Below are 14,098 nucleotides of genomic sequence, written 5' to 3'. Positions count from 1 at the left end.
TAAAGAAAGTTCACAGTGTTTAGATGAGGTAATGTAATAAACAACAGAAGTTCCATGGAGAATCTGTTAAAAATAGAAAGCTTTTCTTTAGGAAACAATACTGGTTTCTTTGAGAATCGAAGACAACACAGTTGGGATAGTCCTTCTAGCCATAGCCCTGGAGCAATATTACAGATTGAATTTCTGCAAAAATGAGAAGGAGGAACAAGGGGAATTTTTCTTTAGAAGAAACAGGAACATAGCAGCACCTTTTGGCTTAGGATAATAATTCTGACAATCATTCTGCCTGTTGGTTAATGCAGAACTGATCCCAAACTCCATTGACCTGAGATTAGCATGAGGTGATCTCTTAGGGCAGTGATGGTGAACCTTTTAGACCGAGTGCCCCAAAACTGCCCCTGCCCCCCAGCCTGCCCCTGCTCTGCCTCACCTTGCCCCCAGCCTGCCCCTGCTCCGTCCCTACCCTTGCCCCCCGCCCACCCCCAGGGCCACTTACTGCCTCCATGGGCTGCCACAGGAGAACCAGCAGCACCATGGTGACCGCGCCCTCCACCCATGCCCCACAGCATCAAGAACTCATGATGGGGCATGAGGGCAGAGTTTTGTCCCCCCCTGCCCAACTGCCATGTTGTTGGCTATGCTGCTCTGCACGGGCTGCACTCAGGGGTGACTCTCCTCCAGGGCGGCTGCTGGTGAGGAGGGGGCTATGGGGGAGAGGGGGCTGGAGCAATGGTGCATGTGCCCACAGAGAGGGCTCTGAGTGCTGCCTCTGGCATATGTGCCATAGGTTCACCACCACTGTCTTAGGGGGAAGAAAGTCAGGGAAAGGCAGTTGTAGCCTATTTGCTTTTGTGCACTCACATTATTCATCCATAACCTACCGTACTTACCTTCTATTTGCTGCCCTGCTTGGGTCTCCTGCATTTCTGACATTTAATACATCTGTACCTGCTGCAATCTCCTTAAATTGACTCTCCTAGAAAGCATCTCTTCAGTCTCAGTGTTATGTAGCTTCTGATATTACTTATAATTATAAATAATCTTATCCTATTTGGGATATTTACTGCACAAATGTCCTGAAATCTGCATTCCAGTTTCTTGAACATTTTATTTCTATGTGAGAGAGAAATTTCATTTTCTCCCTACCCTATTTTTAAGAAGCTTCAGAATTTCTTCCATGTTTCTCTTGGTGATGTTTTTGAGTTGCTTTATTGTTGGAGTTAGTAGAGAGAGCTTCTGGTCATACTGGTTTCTACTATATAGGTGTCTATCATCCTAAAACTTCCCTGCTTTCCTATATTTCATTCTGAAATAGAACAATTGGAAGATTTTCCTTCTGATGTCTTCTTCTAGTATTTCACTGAAAGATGATTACCTAATGAAATAAACATACAAATACCTCACAACTGAATTTTACTAATTTGGAATGAGAATGGAGAGATAGTGCAGAATATAGAATGATTTCTAGGACAGGATACTTCTGAACATCTGAAGTAGCTGAATCTTTCTAAACACGGACCTCCAAATTTACAGATATGTGTGCAGGGATATTTGAAGAGATTATACTGAATTAGTAGAAATAAATGAATATCTATTCCCTACTCTTAGGATATTCATATATATATTAAGCTGGATTCTGCCTCTGTTTTGTAGAATTCTTTCCACCTGTTAAGCCCACTGATTATGATCTCTTTCTCCTCTTTTATGTTGCTTCATCCTCTGATTTCTGGTTTATTTGTTCATACTTTATAGTCATTGTCTGGGAACTTTCCAGTTGTAGCTTCAATTTGGAGATTTGGTCATTTATATCATCTAGGTTATTTTTAGTCTCATTGTGGTTTCTTTTTATGTCCTCTTTATGTGCAACAATTGTTTGATGAATTAGCTGTAGCATAGAGAATATTTCCCTCTGAAAGGTATTTGTTTTTTCTTGAGGCATCATTTCTAGAAATCCTCTAGTACAGGGGTGTCAAACTCAATTTCATTGAGGGCCGCACCAGCATTGTGGTTGCCCTCAGGGGGCGGGTGGGTGTGGTCCGGGTAGGCGTGGCCTACTGGGTAGACATGGCTGGAGTGCGTGTGGCCTACTGGGTGGGCATGGCCAGCTCTACATCATTTGCGTCAAGGGTACCTATGGGGGCATGGGCAGGAGTGGGACAGATCCGAGGGTCTCTGGCAGAAGGAGATGGGACCAGGGAAAGTGCCAAGGCATGGTCCACTAGAAGAGCCTCATTGTTCCTCTCAAGCCATGCGGGGGGGCTGGATGGTGGCGCAGAGGTCAAATGCCCACCCCAGCCCTTAAGCATCCAGTGGGTGGGGCCAACTCAGCAGGGGCTGGTCACTCGCTGTTTCCAGATGGCCTTGTGTAGCTAAGAGTGAATGTGTTTCAGGATAGATGGCCACCAAGAAATTGTACATTGGCTCTGGCCGGCGTGGGCCAGGACCAAGGTAGCAGGGGCCGTTCTCTCACTGTTTCCAGGATGGTTCACAGGCCACATGAAAGCACTTCGCAGGCCGGATCCAGCCCCCAGGCCTTGTGTTTGACATGTCTGCTCTAGTATCACCAGTCTCAGTAAGTGTGGAATAAAGTTTCCTCTGTTTTTCTGGTCTTTATATGTAGCCTTTATAATCCAGTCCTAATGGCAATATTTTATAGTAATCCTTTGTCTCAAGTATCCTGAAAATTATCAGTCAGGCAAGGTTGTAATCCACAATGTTCCAAGTGTTCAAAATGTCTGGGAATGAAATGTTCAGAAATTAAATTGAAGCAAGCCTGGAGAGCAAACCACTGCCAAAATGGAAAAGTATTTCTACCTTGGGCAGGAGGTTGGACTAGAAAACCTCCAAGGTCCCTTCCAACCATATGATTCTATGCTGAAGAAGTTGTGGGTGACCTGCTTTGAGATTATTAATGAGAAGCATTTAAATAAATGCAGAAATAATTAAGAAGGAGGCTATACTGATTCAATAATTTTCTAAATCCTGGAATTGGAGAAAGTGAGAATAAAGATCATTAAGGACATGTTCAGCCCAAACTCCCATCTCTAGATATCTTTAGAAAGAGCAGTGCCAATTTAAACCATTAAAAATAGTATGACATTATGCTATACATCAGGGATGTCAAACTGCCAGGATGCATCATGGCAAAACCGCGCCCACCCCATTGCTGGCAATGGAAAAAAAGTTGTGATACATTGCGACACATCACAGGAAGTTGCAAGTTTGACACCCCTGCTATACAGCATAGATATGATGTCAGACCTCCTAGGTAAATTAGACAGGAAACCTGACTAGATGATTCTACTTTATTGTAAGGCAACATTAACATATACCTTCAAGTCTGAAGGTACAAATCTACCACCATCACTTTTAACCACTCAATCAATTAGGGTTGGCCCTTCCTAAGTTTATTTTTATGACTGTTAAGCCTCTGAGGGGTCCACCCCCCACTCTTGTTTAATCATTTCCTGGGCAATATCTTTTGCAATAGTGGCAAATATCTGTAGCTTGGGTATAGGATGAGGGTAAAGGTTCATTCTCTGAGCTTGTGGGGTGGTTTCTGAACATTTTAGTACCAGGCTAGGTGACATCTTCATCAGAGTTTAGGATACTCCACTGAAGATATACCTAGGCTGGTAATGAAATGTTCAGAAACCAACCCACAAGCTCAGATAACCAACCTTCAGCCTCAAAATATTTTGCCATCCAGAATCCAGTCTCTATCTATTTTTGACATTTGTACAAATATCTGTTGTTTAACTGTGAGGGCTGTTCTATAATGTTCTACGAATGCATTACTGCAGGACTGGGAAGAAGGCAAAGGAAAAAGTCAGAGAAAGGTAGACAAAGAATAGATAGCAGAGAGAAAGAATCCATTTTCTTGAATCTTTTCATCTATACAAAATAGCATAAAAGAATCAAATAGACATTATAAACATTTTCTAATATACCGTATATACTTGAGTATAAGCCGAATTTTTCAGCCCACTTTTTGGGCTGAAAAAATCCACTTCGGCTTATACTCCAGTGAACAAAAAAAAAAGAACTGTCCCTTCGTTTGGGCCAGGCTGCTGAGAGAAGGGAGCGGCAGAGCCTTGAAGAGCCAGTAGACTCTGTCGTTCCGCGGGTAGACTCTGCCGCCTCCTGGTCCACCCTGGCGCCCATCCTTGGTCTGCTGCTTGGGCGCTGGGCAACTGCCGGCTGCGCCACCGTACGGCTGCTCCCTGGCCTTCTGGACGGCCCCGGAGGCTGCTGGGCCGTGTCGGCGGCCGCGCCCTTCCCTGGCTTGTTCCCGGGGCCCGGCAAGACGCCCTGTGGCCTTTCCAGGTGCCGGGCGGGTGGCCGCTGAGCCGACTCGGCGGCCGCACTCCTCCCCAGCTCGTCGGCTGCTTCCGAGGGCCGGCGGGTTGCTCCGCGGCCACTCCAGCTGATGGGCGGGTGGCTGCTGCACCGTCTCGTCGGCTGCGCTCCTCTCCGGCTCATTGGGGAGGCGCGGGCACTGGCGGCTGCTTCCGAAGGCTGGCGGGTCGCTCTGCGGCCTCTCCAGCTGATGGGCGGGTGGCCGCTGCGCCGTCTCCTCGGCTGCGCTCCTCTCCGGCTCGTTGGGGAGGCGCGGGCGCTGGCGGCTGCTTCCAAAGGCCGGCGGGTCGCTCCGCGGCCTCTCCAGCTGATGGGCGGGTGGCCGCTGCGCCGTCTCCTCGGCTGTGCTCCTCTCCAGCTCATTGGGGAGGTGCGGGCACTGGCGGCTGCTTCCGAAGGCCGGCGGGTCGCTCCGCGGCCTCTCCAGCTGATGGGTGGGTGGCCGCTGCGCCGTCTCCTCGGCTGCGCTCCTCTCCAGCTCGTTGGGGAGGCGCGGGCGCTGGCGGTTGCTTCCAAAGGCCGGCGGGTCGCTCCGCGGCCTCTCCAGCTGATGGGCGGGTGGCCGCTGCGCCATCTCCTCGGCTGTGCTCCTCTCCGGCTCGTTGGGGAGGTGCGGGCACTGGCGGCTGCTTCCGAAGGCCGGCGGGTCGCTCTGCGGCCTCTCCAGCTGATGGGCGGGTGGCCGCTGCGCCGTCTCCTCGGCGTGTGTGTGTGTGTGTGTGTCAGACCCGCAGGAATGGCTAGTAAAGGTGGCGGCAGTCCGGCATTTGCGTTTCTCTGTGTGTCAAGACCCGTGGGCCTGACACACAGGAAGGGGGGGAATGCCGGAATGCCGCTTCCCTACCAGCCATTCCCATGGGTCTGACACACACACACACACACGAGGGGGAGAAACAACGCTCTGGGCGGCAGAGGCCTGGAGAAGGAAAAATCGGTCGCAGCCTCGGGGTTGGCTTCTCCGGGGGCACCGCCGCGATTCTGCAGGGGCCAGGTAGTGAAGACTCGCTGGGGAGGACGGGTGCCGTTGCAGTGCCCGGGGAAGCGTAGCCTGCTTGACCCACGGCCGGTGGGGGAGACCGGTGCAGGGACACGCCGGGGAGCCTCCGCCGAGGGGAGGTGCCGCCACTGCCTTTCGCTCCTCCACAACTGTGGAGGCTTCCCGGCAGCGACATTGAGAGCCGCAAAGCAGGAGCGCCCGCCGGACGGGGCGCGGCTGGAGGGCCGACCTTTTTCCTTCCATATGCGGAACGAAGGGCTTCGACTGCGTCATGGAAGTGCCACCTGAGAGTCTTTCGGGTGGCGGATCCAGCCCCGCCACGGGCACTGAGTTTGAAGAGAGGCTGGGCCTCCCGCTGCATCAGCCGAGAAGTGGAGTTGCCGGTCCTCGTACTTTCTAAAAGCAGCGGATGCAGATGCGCTGCTGAAATGTTCAAAATCCAACTTTTCTGCTTTTTGAAACGCACCACTGGCCGCTCCGTCCAGAAGCCCAGATTCGGAAGGGCTGCTTGGCTTCCACTTGAGCCCATCTATGTCCGCGAGCCCCCCCCACTACCCCTAGACCTCAGCCTGGGTCCCCTGTCCGACCCGGAGGAGTATTTTTTTAAAAAAACTTCCATCGGGATTTGTTCCTGGAGTTTAAATCCTTGCAGTCCGAAGCAAGAGAGAAAGTCGCGACCTCCTCCTGCGGGAGATTCTCTGCCGGCTACGAAGAGCTCGACCACCAACGCCGGGGCGGCAGAGGCTTGCAGGGCTGGCAGAGGTGGCGGCAGTCCAGCATTGTTTCTCCCCCTCGTGTGTGTGTGTGTGTGTCAGACCCGCAGGAATGGCTAGTAAAGGTGGCGGCAGTCCGGCATTTGCGTTTCTCTGTGTGTCAAGCCCCGTGGGCCCGACACACAGGAGGGGGGGACACCGCTTCCTTACCAGCCATTCCCGCGGGTCTGACACACACACGCATGCATGAGGGGGGGAAACGCCGGACTGCCGCCACCTCTACCAGCTGTTCCCGCAGGTCTCACACACACACACACACACGCACGAGGAGGGAAACAACGCTTGACTGCCGCCTCCCTAGCAGACCTTCCCTGCGGGATGTGCTGCCAGGAAGCCTGGCAGCCTGATGAGCGGACCCTGCGAACCGCGGCCGAGCCAGCTCCGGGATGCTGCCAGAGTCAACGAGCGGCTCGTCGTGGCACAGAATATAGGTATGTTGCTAAGAAGGGGCCAAGCTTATACTTATACTCGGCTTATACTCAAGTCAATAACTTTTTCCAGTTTTTTGGGGTAGAATTAGGGGTCTCGGCTTATACTCGAGTCGGCTTATATTCAAGTATATACGGGTATTAGTTGTAACTAACAGATGGGAGGGAAGCATATAATTGGCAAGCAAGTTGTTTTTAATACGGTTTAGTTTTTTTTACTTTGTTAGATTTCTTATCTTTTTCCCTCTTTCCTTTTTCTCCTTTTTTTGAATATCGATATTTAAAAGGAAAAAAAACTTTCCTTTAAAATAATTTATCACAATTTGTAATTTCACAGTTTCATTGTATTCTCCATATTGTGTTACTTGCATCTCTTGCTATTCATATTCTGCATAGATTTTAATAGTGATTTTTTGGAATCGAAGATATTCAGGTATTTTTAATTTGTTACCAAGGTAGAAAAATCATAACTTTGTCACATTTGTAACTTTTTTGTTAGTTGCTCTATTTGACTCCTTTTTTTCTTTTCTGTGTGCACGTATGTATATATGTATACATATGTGTGTCTGTTTCTCCTATCTTAAAATGTTCAATTTTTTTTGTATGTGTTAGAAAAATCAATGTATCTGAATGCCTGAGGACTAGAAAGTGGATAGCAGATGTTGCTGTGATAGACCCTCATCCCCACCTAAAATCAACCCAGATATCTTTAAAAAAATGAATTCCACTCTTATTTGTTTGAATATGGGAATAAAATTCCATAAGGTTTAATAATGCATAGGGAACGTTCCCTTTATTGAAATGGAAATAAGATCACTTCTCCTTCAGATCTTCCAGCTAAATATGTAGGAGACAAAGAGTTATCAGAGAGTAGGGTCAACCTTTAACTTGTCTCAGGTGCAAGAGAAGAGACTGCTTCTTTCCAAAACTTTCTCTGGTGCCACTTACTAAAATCTCTAATAACTTCCCTTGAAGAGTAGGACACCATCAAATTGGGAAAAGTCTCTCCAAGCTTGCTACCAATCAGAGAGCAACATCATGACAAATGAAAAAAATACAATAAAGCAATATCTGTAGATAACATTTTTGACAATATAAGTAATCAACACAAGCCTATTATATACCGTATTTTCCAGCGTATAAGACGACTTTTTAACCCATGAAAATCTTCTCAAAAGTTGGGGGGTCGTCTTATACGCCCAGTCATCTTATACGCCAGAAAATAGTACATAAATCAATCGAGCGTCCCCGTTCGTGCAAAGCAACTTCAAGCCTCCTTAGTCCAGTCCCCCCTCCAACGTGACCCTCCCTTCCCACCCCCAAGAGCCTCTAAGCCCCTTCTCCCCCTTGCAAATGCCAGACCCCGGGAGCGGCAGGAAGCCCCTCCCCCTCACCCAAGCGGCATCTGAGCATAAGCAGAGTGCACCCTGCTACCTGCTATCTCTCCTGGCAGTTGTTTTCTACCCCTGCAGGAGGACCCTGGGTAGAGGGGGTGGCATGTTGGGCCCCGCAGGCCCGACATTCAGCAGGACCTCGAGACCACTCACCAGCGATCCAGCAGACGCCCGCATCCGGCCTCACAACCAGCTGCAGAAGCCCGTGCCCGGCTTTCCTTCCCCCCACCCACACCCGGCTATCGGTTCCTGGGCCCCAGCCCCAGCCGCGGGCCAGCTTACCAGTGACCAGGCTGACGGACTCCCGGCTGCCAGACGCTGCGCTTTGGGAGACGCTCCCCGGCGGGTCGGGGAGTGAACGCCCGCCCGCCGCCAGGCCGTTCCAGGAACTTCCGGGGACTTCTGGTGGGCCTGGCACCCCTCTCGCCCGCAGACCACACAGTGGCCCTCGCCAGCCGGCCTCGGCATGGCCTCTCCAAGCCCAGCTCTCCAGCGTGTCTTCCGAGCCTACCTGGCTGACTGCCTCCTAGGCGGGGCTTGGCTCCAGATGCGCGGCTGCTCCGTCTGCAAATGTGCTCTCAAATGGGTGGGTGGAAGGAAAAGCCCCTTTGGGCTTCAAAAGGGAGGCTTTGCACCATCTGCATCAGACGGGGCTGAATCGGGCTTGTGTCGGACACCTGGCAACTGGCATGTAAGTATTTTCCGGCGTATAAGACAAAAAATCTTGAAAATCTACTCAAAAGTCGGGGGTCGTCTTATACGCCGAGTTGTCTTATACGCCGGAAAATACGGTATTCATTGTAAGTCTCACATTGGGGCCTTTGAAAATAAATGTATTTCATTTAAAAAAAGAGATGAGGGAAGCTTTTCTTTTTATCTCACAGTGATAAGAAACATTAAATCCTATACCCAGCCATGTGAAAAAAAATCATTGTTGGTTTTTGATAATGCCTATGGCTGAAAAAAGATCCCCTCTCCGAAGAATTCAATCCATAGCTTCTTTTTAAGAGCTGCCTGAATACCTGAGAATAGTAAATTTGATGGCTTTCTTATCTTTAGTGAAGGGCCCTCTTCATTAGTTCTTTCCTGCAGTGCCTTCACATCTTGTTTCCTGTCCATATCTAAACTTTTGAGTATCTTATTGTCTGCCTGTATCAGAATACATAAGATACGGTACACAGAAGGATCTCATTATCTGCACTCTTGGCTCACATTTTAAAAAATATAGAACTCCCCTTCCCGGCACCTGTTCTAATAGTGCACTTTACAACAGTGTAATGGCTTTCAGAATTATTCCCATGTGTGCATAGCTGTGAAAATGATCGAAACAGATCATTTATGCAGCCAACTTATGGTATAAACCTTGAGCTGGTAACTGGGAGCATTTTATCAATTTAAAACAGGGCAAAGAGGGGACTTAACAAATGGCCTTAAGGACGAACTACAACCAATAATGATGGATGCTGGGAGTTGTAGTTCAGCAACATCTGAAGGTACAACTTAAAGAATATTAGGAGGTTGATTTTTTAAAAAATCTAACTCGATATCTCCATTGCCATCAGCAGTGTGCATATGGCCAACTTGTTGACAAACTAAAAACATTTATGTTCATCATATTTTCTTCTTTTCTTTTTTCTTTTTCCTCTCTTGCTTCTGTTGGTTTCTATTAGCTTTATCTTCTTGTTTAAAATTTTTAATACAAATTACATACATGGGTGTATGAATGTAAACATTGATTTAGAACCTAAGAAATATTCTTACATTTGATCAGCCAATAGTATCCTAGTACAATCCATTTCAAGGTCAGTAGCTTCCAGGGCCTAGTATAGAATTTATTTCTCATTACCTTGTATCTGATTTTTTTTAAAATAGGGTTTGCAGGCACTGAAACAGGGCTCTTTTCTTATGATGTGCTATTGAAAGTATTCCCTCAGTCACATCTTCCTCTATCTCTCTTAAGAGACGTTAGCCTTTAAAAAAATATTATGGTGCTGTTTTAGCAATCTTAGCTTTTAGTTCTTTTATAATTGAACTCTGACAAGTTTCATTATTACTATTAAAATAGGTGTAATTTTTTTCTGAATGTATTTTATGTTGGCCTATCAGCAAAATAGAGATCTGAATGATTGATTGATTGATGATTGAAGTATTCTGCTATTCTTTTTCTAGCTTTACTCAGACAAAGACCATAATAATTCTAGAAGTGTGCTTTATTCCAGACCAAGGAACCTGAATATGTCGCTCAAGGCAAGATATAAATTGGAGGTGGAAGGCTTTTGTGTTTTCAGACAGCATCACATCTTCACATTAGAATGACTTTGAACTGTAGGCTGTATGGTTATAAAATCTGCCATAATTCTTTTGAATACTTCTGTTTTTTCCTATCTCATGACTGTTATAGCATTGTGCTGAGGATGACATCTAAAGCACTTGAACATGGTTTTGTGTCCTTTTGGTTTGTCCTAAAAAAGGTTTTTCAATTTGTGTCATTAGCCTGGCTATTATTGCTTTCTTCAATTTGTGTCATTAACCTGGCTATTATTGCTTTCTACTGAACTGGAGCTTCTCACCAACAGCTATATATTATTTTTAATTGATCTAACTCAGGGGTAGGCAACCTTGGCTCTTTTATGACTTGTGGACTTCAACTCCCAGAATTCCTGAGCCAGGAATTCTGGGAGTTGAAGTCCACAACTCATAAAAGAGCCAAGGTTGCCTACCCCTGATCTAGCTTGACTCTAAAACCCAAACTTTCCCAATAGTCCTTAGAAAGTAGTAAATAGTAGACATTGGGAACTGTAACTGGCCTTGGTTATTAAGTGTATTTTCTATTTTTAAATATAATATTTAAGTGAGGTGAGGCAAGATATACAAAGTATATACAATGAAGGGAAATTGAAAGATAGACAAGATTTACAAGAACAAGATATTGATTTATCATGGTGGCCATACCTGCAAATTCAAACAAGATATGAAAAAGATGCTAAAACATTGGGATTATAAAGATATACAAAGTATTTTCATTTTAAAATCAGAACCAGCCAACAATTTCTTTTTGTTTTCTAACATATTAGGAAGTTAAGGCAGAACTGGAACTCACAGTCTCCTTATCTCTAGCCTGGTGCCTTAACTTCCAGAGCAGGCATGTCAAACTGCTGGCCTGCAGGCCAGATGCGTCACACTGAAACTGCGCCCACCCCATCGTCAGCAATGGGGAAAAAGTCCCGATATGTCGTGCAACGTCACATGATGTCATGAGTTTGACATGCCTGCTCTAGACCAAACTGGCAGGATTGTGCATTGCAGCAAAACAAATGTAGATTAAATATATGTAGCCAAACCATTAATGACAGAACTAGACATGAAGGTATGACTTTCAAAACTCAGACTCCTGATGCCGTTACTAGCTGTCTTAAAATGCACTAGGCTGATTTTCATTCCCTAAGGATTTGCATGTGTATGAAAGGTCAAAGGAAATCAAAGGGAATGTGATTTTATAGGGATCAAACCAACAAATGGCTATGTCTGGATGCAAATCTAAAATTGTGGTTTTATCTTCTTTCTTCCCAGGTCAGACATCTGAAGCTTCTTATATCTGAAAGAAAATGAAGGGGTTTTTTGAGATCAGAATTAATACATTTGTACAACTGTAATGTAATCTTGCTTATGAGGACAAGCAATTCAGCACTATAACACTTATTTGTGGATGCTGCACTAGCTTCCAGGAGGTTTCCAAATATAATTCAAATTGCTATTTTTAACTTATAAAGCCCTACATGTTGAGACTAGGGCACTTACAGGACTCTGGTAGGTCTGGCCATTCTCCTCAAATGGGCACGTTCTGGGTGCTTTCAGTTTGGGAGATGAAAGGGCTGCCAGAAAGCAGTTCTGTTCTCTTGATGCCTCAATCCTCTGGAGTAGCTCAGCTTCCTGCTGAGATCTAGCTTTTCCTGTCTTGGACTCTGCTAGCAATCTGCTTGGCAGTGGGCTACTTTATATTTTACTGATTAATTTTTTGAGTTGTTGCAATGTCTCTATTTTTAAACATTTTTAATGGTTTAATAGTTTGATCTGCAAACAACATAGAGATGTTTAATTGTAGCAGAATAGATTCTGTCTATATCTTATCTATCTATCTATCTATCTATCTATCTATCTATCTATCTATCTATCTATCTATCTACCTACCTACCTACCTACCTACCTACCTACCTACCTATCTATCTATCTATCTATCTATCTATCTATCTATCTATCTATCTATCTATCTATCTAATCTCCCTCTAGAAATGGGACTCTATTGTACTTGCTTCTTGTAGTTCATATCCTTGATAGCCTAACTAAATAAGATGCCAATCATACAATTGACAGTTGTATAATAATCTTTTAAACAACAACAAAGTATCTGAAGCGCTATCTGATTTGAATTCAAACTTTGTGTAATGGAGTGAAGAGTAGTTAGAAGACATTTAATCTCAAAAATTCCCGTTAGCACCAACAAGTTTTTTGTTGTTTTTTGTTTTATTGAGGCAAGTTGCAGGCATATGAATAATACAATGGAAACAAAGTTTTAAACCCTCCCACTCTCTGCTTACCATATCTGCCCTAGGTCCTAATCCAGATTTGATTCTTGTTTCCAGCTTGCAATTTGCCATTGTAAAACCAATCAATCAATACAACTCTTATTGCTATCTTGTCTGATCTGGCTTACTTATTTGTATCAGATATTGCAACATGCATGTAGTTTTTATATCATGGTGCTATGAATCAGATGCTTATGGTAACCAACACAGTTGTTCATGCTGACCTCAATACACTGATGGTTATAACTAGTTATAGCCAGATACAAAACAGTAAGTGACATTGGAGTACTCATGTTATATCCATCCTTATTGTCTACGATTGTCTTAAAGCAGAGTTTCTCAACACTGGCAGCTTGGAGTTGAAGCCCACACATTTTCAGGTTGCTGGAGTTGAGAAACACTGCCCTAGGGTCTTGATTGAGAGAACCTAGGCTTTTATGTTCAACCCAGCTAAAGCAGGAATGGAGATGGAAGCACTCTGTAAATACTAAAAGTGGGATTTGAGTATAATTAGTTCTTCCCTTAAAAAAAATAGTTTCAGCTCTAATTTTTGCCTACAACTCAAGTGTGGCTCCCATATAGTTAAGCAGCTATCCTTTTCCTTACTTCTTTTGTTTTTAAAACATTTCTACACTATTTTATGTAAACGGAAATCTCAAAATAGTTCACAATGACATTTAATTTAAATTGCAATAAACTTTTATTAGAATTCACAGCTATACTTCCCATCTATTGAATATTGTCCTACTCTCATATTAATTGTTGCAATTCAGCTGAAAGAGCTCAGGAGGAATCACCCAAAGCCTTCAAGGCCAAATGCAGTCGTGGGGCTTCAAACTGTGCCCCCAGAATAAAGACAACTATCCATGTTATGGGTGGATTTTTCATCCCAAGATAAAGGGCTGAAACATTGTTTTCAGAACTTCTGCCATTAATTTTGTTATTCTAGATTTGGCCATTGCAACTCCTAAAGCAGAGTTTTAGCAGTTGGAGCAAAGCATTGTATGTTCAGTTGGCTGATTGATTGGCTTATTTCTAATCTGGCTAATAACCAAAGTTCTCTGGGTAGTTTACCAAATTACTGAGATAATTAAAAATGATTAAAACAATAAAATACCATCCCAGATGGTAGGGCCCTCTGGAGCATTTTGCAACACGAACTACACAGGACTGCCTCAGCCTTCCTGTTTTCCTTTGTGGGTGGAAGGGAAAAGCTACAGTCACAGCTGTTGCTTTCCCAGTAACCTTCATTAACAAGGTCTTTTTTTTCTTTTTGGCTTGAACAAGCTTAAATTGCCCAACACAACACATCTATAGTTAATATTAGTTTATTTGAGGGAAATCAACTGCATATAATTAAATGAACTTTAGGAAAAAGTAATGGAGCACAATGTATGGTCAGGAAATAGATTCACTTCTTCAACAGCAATTTTATTAAAGCATGAAGATTTGGGCACCGCAGAATAATTGGACTTCTAACTGATGATAGTTTGTGATTTTTGTAGAATCAATTGCTATTTTAGTAAGGTAAAAATTAAAAGCACGGATGCTATAATTAGCCTAT

Source organism: Vipera ursinii, assembly GCF_947247035.1.
Source record: "Vipera ursinii genome assembly, chromosome: 3".
Taxonomy (NCBI): domain Eukaryota; kingdom Metazoa; phylum Chordata; class Lepidosauria; order Squamata; family Viperidae; genus Vipera; species Vipera ursinii.
This window is presented reverse-complemented; position numbering follows the sequence as displayed.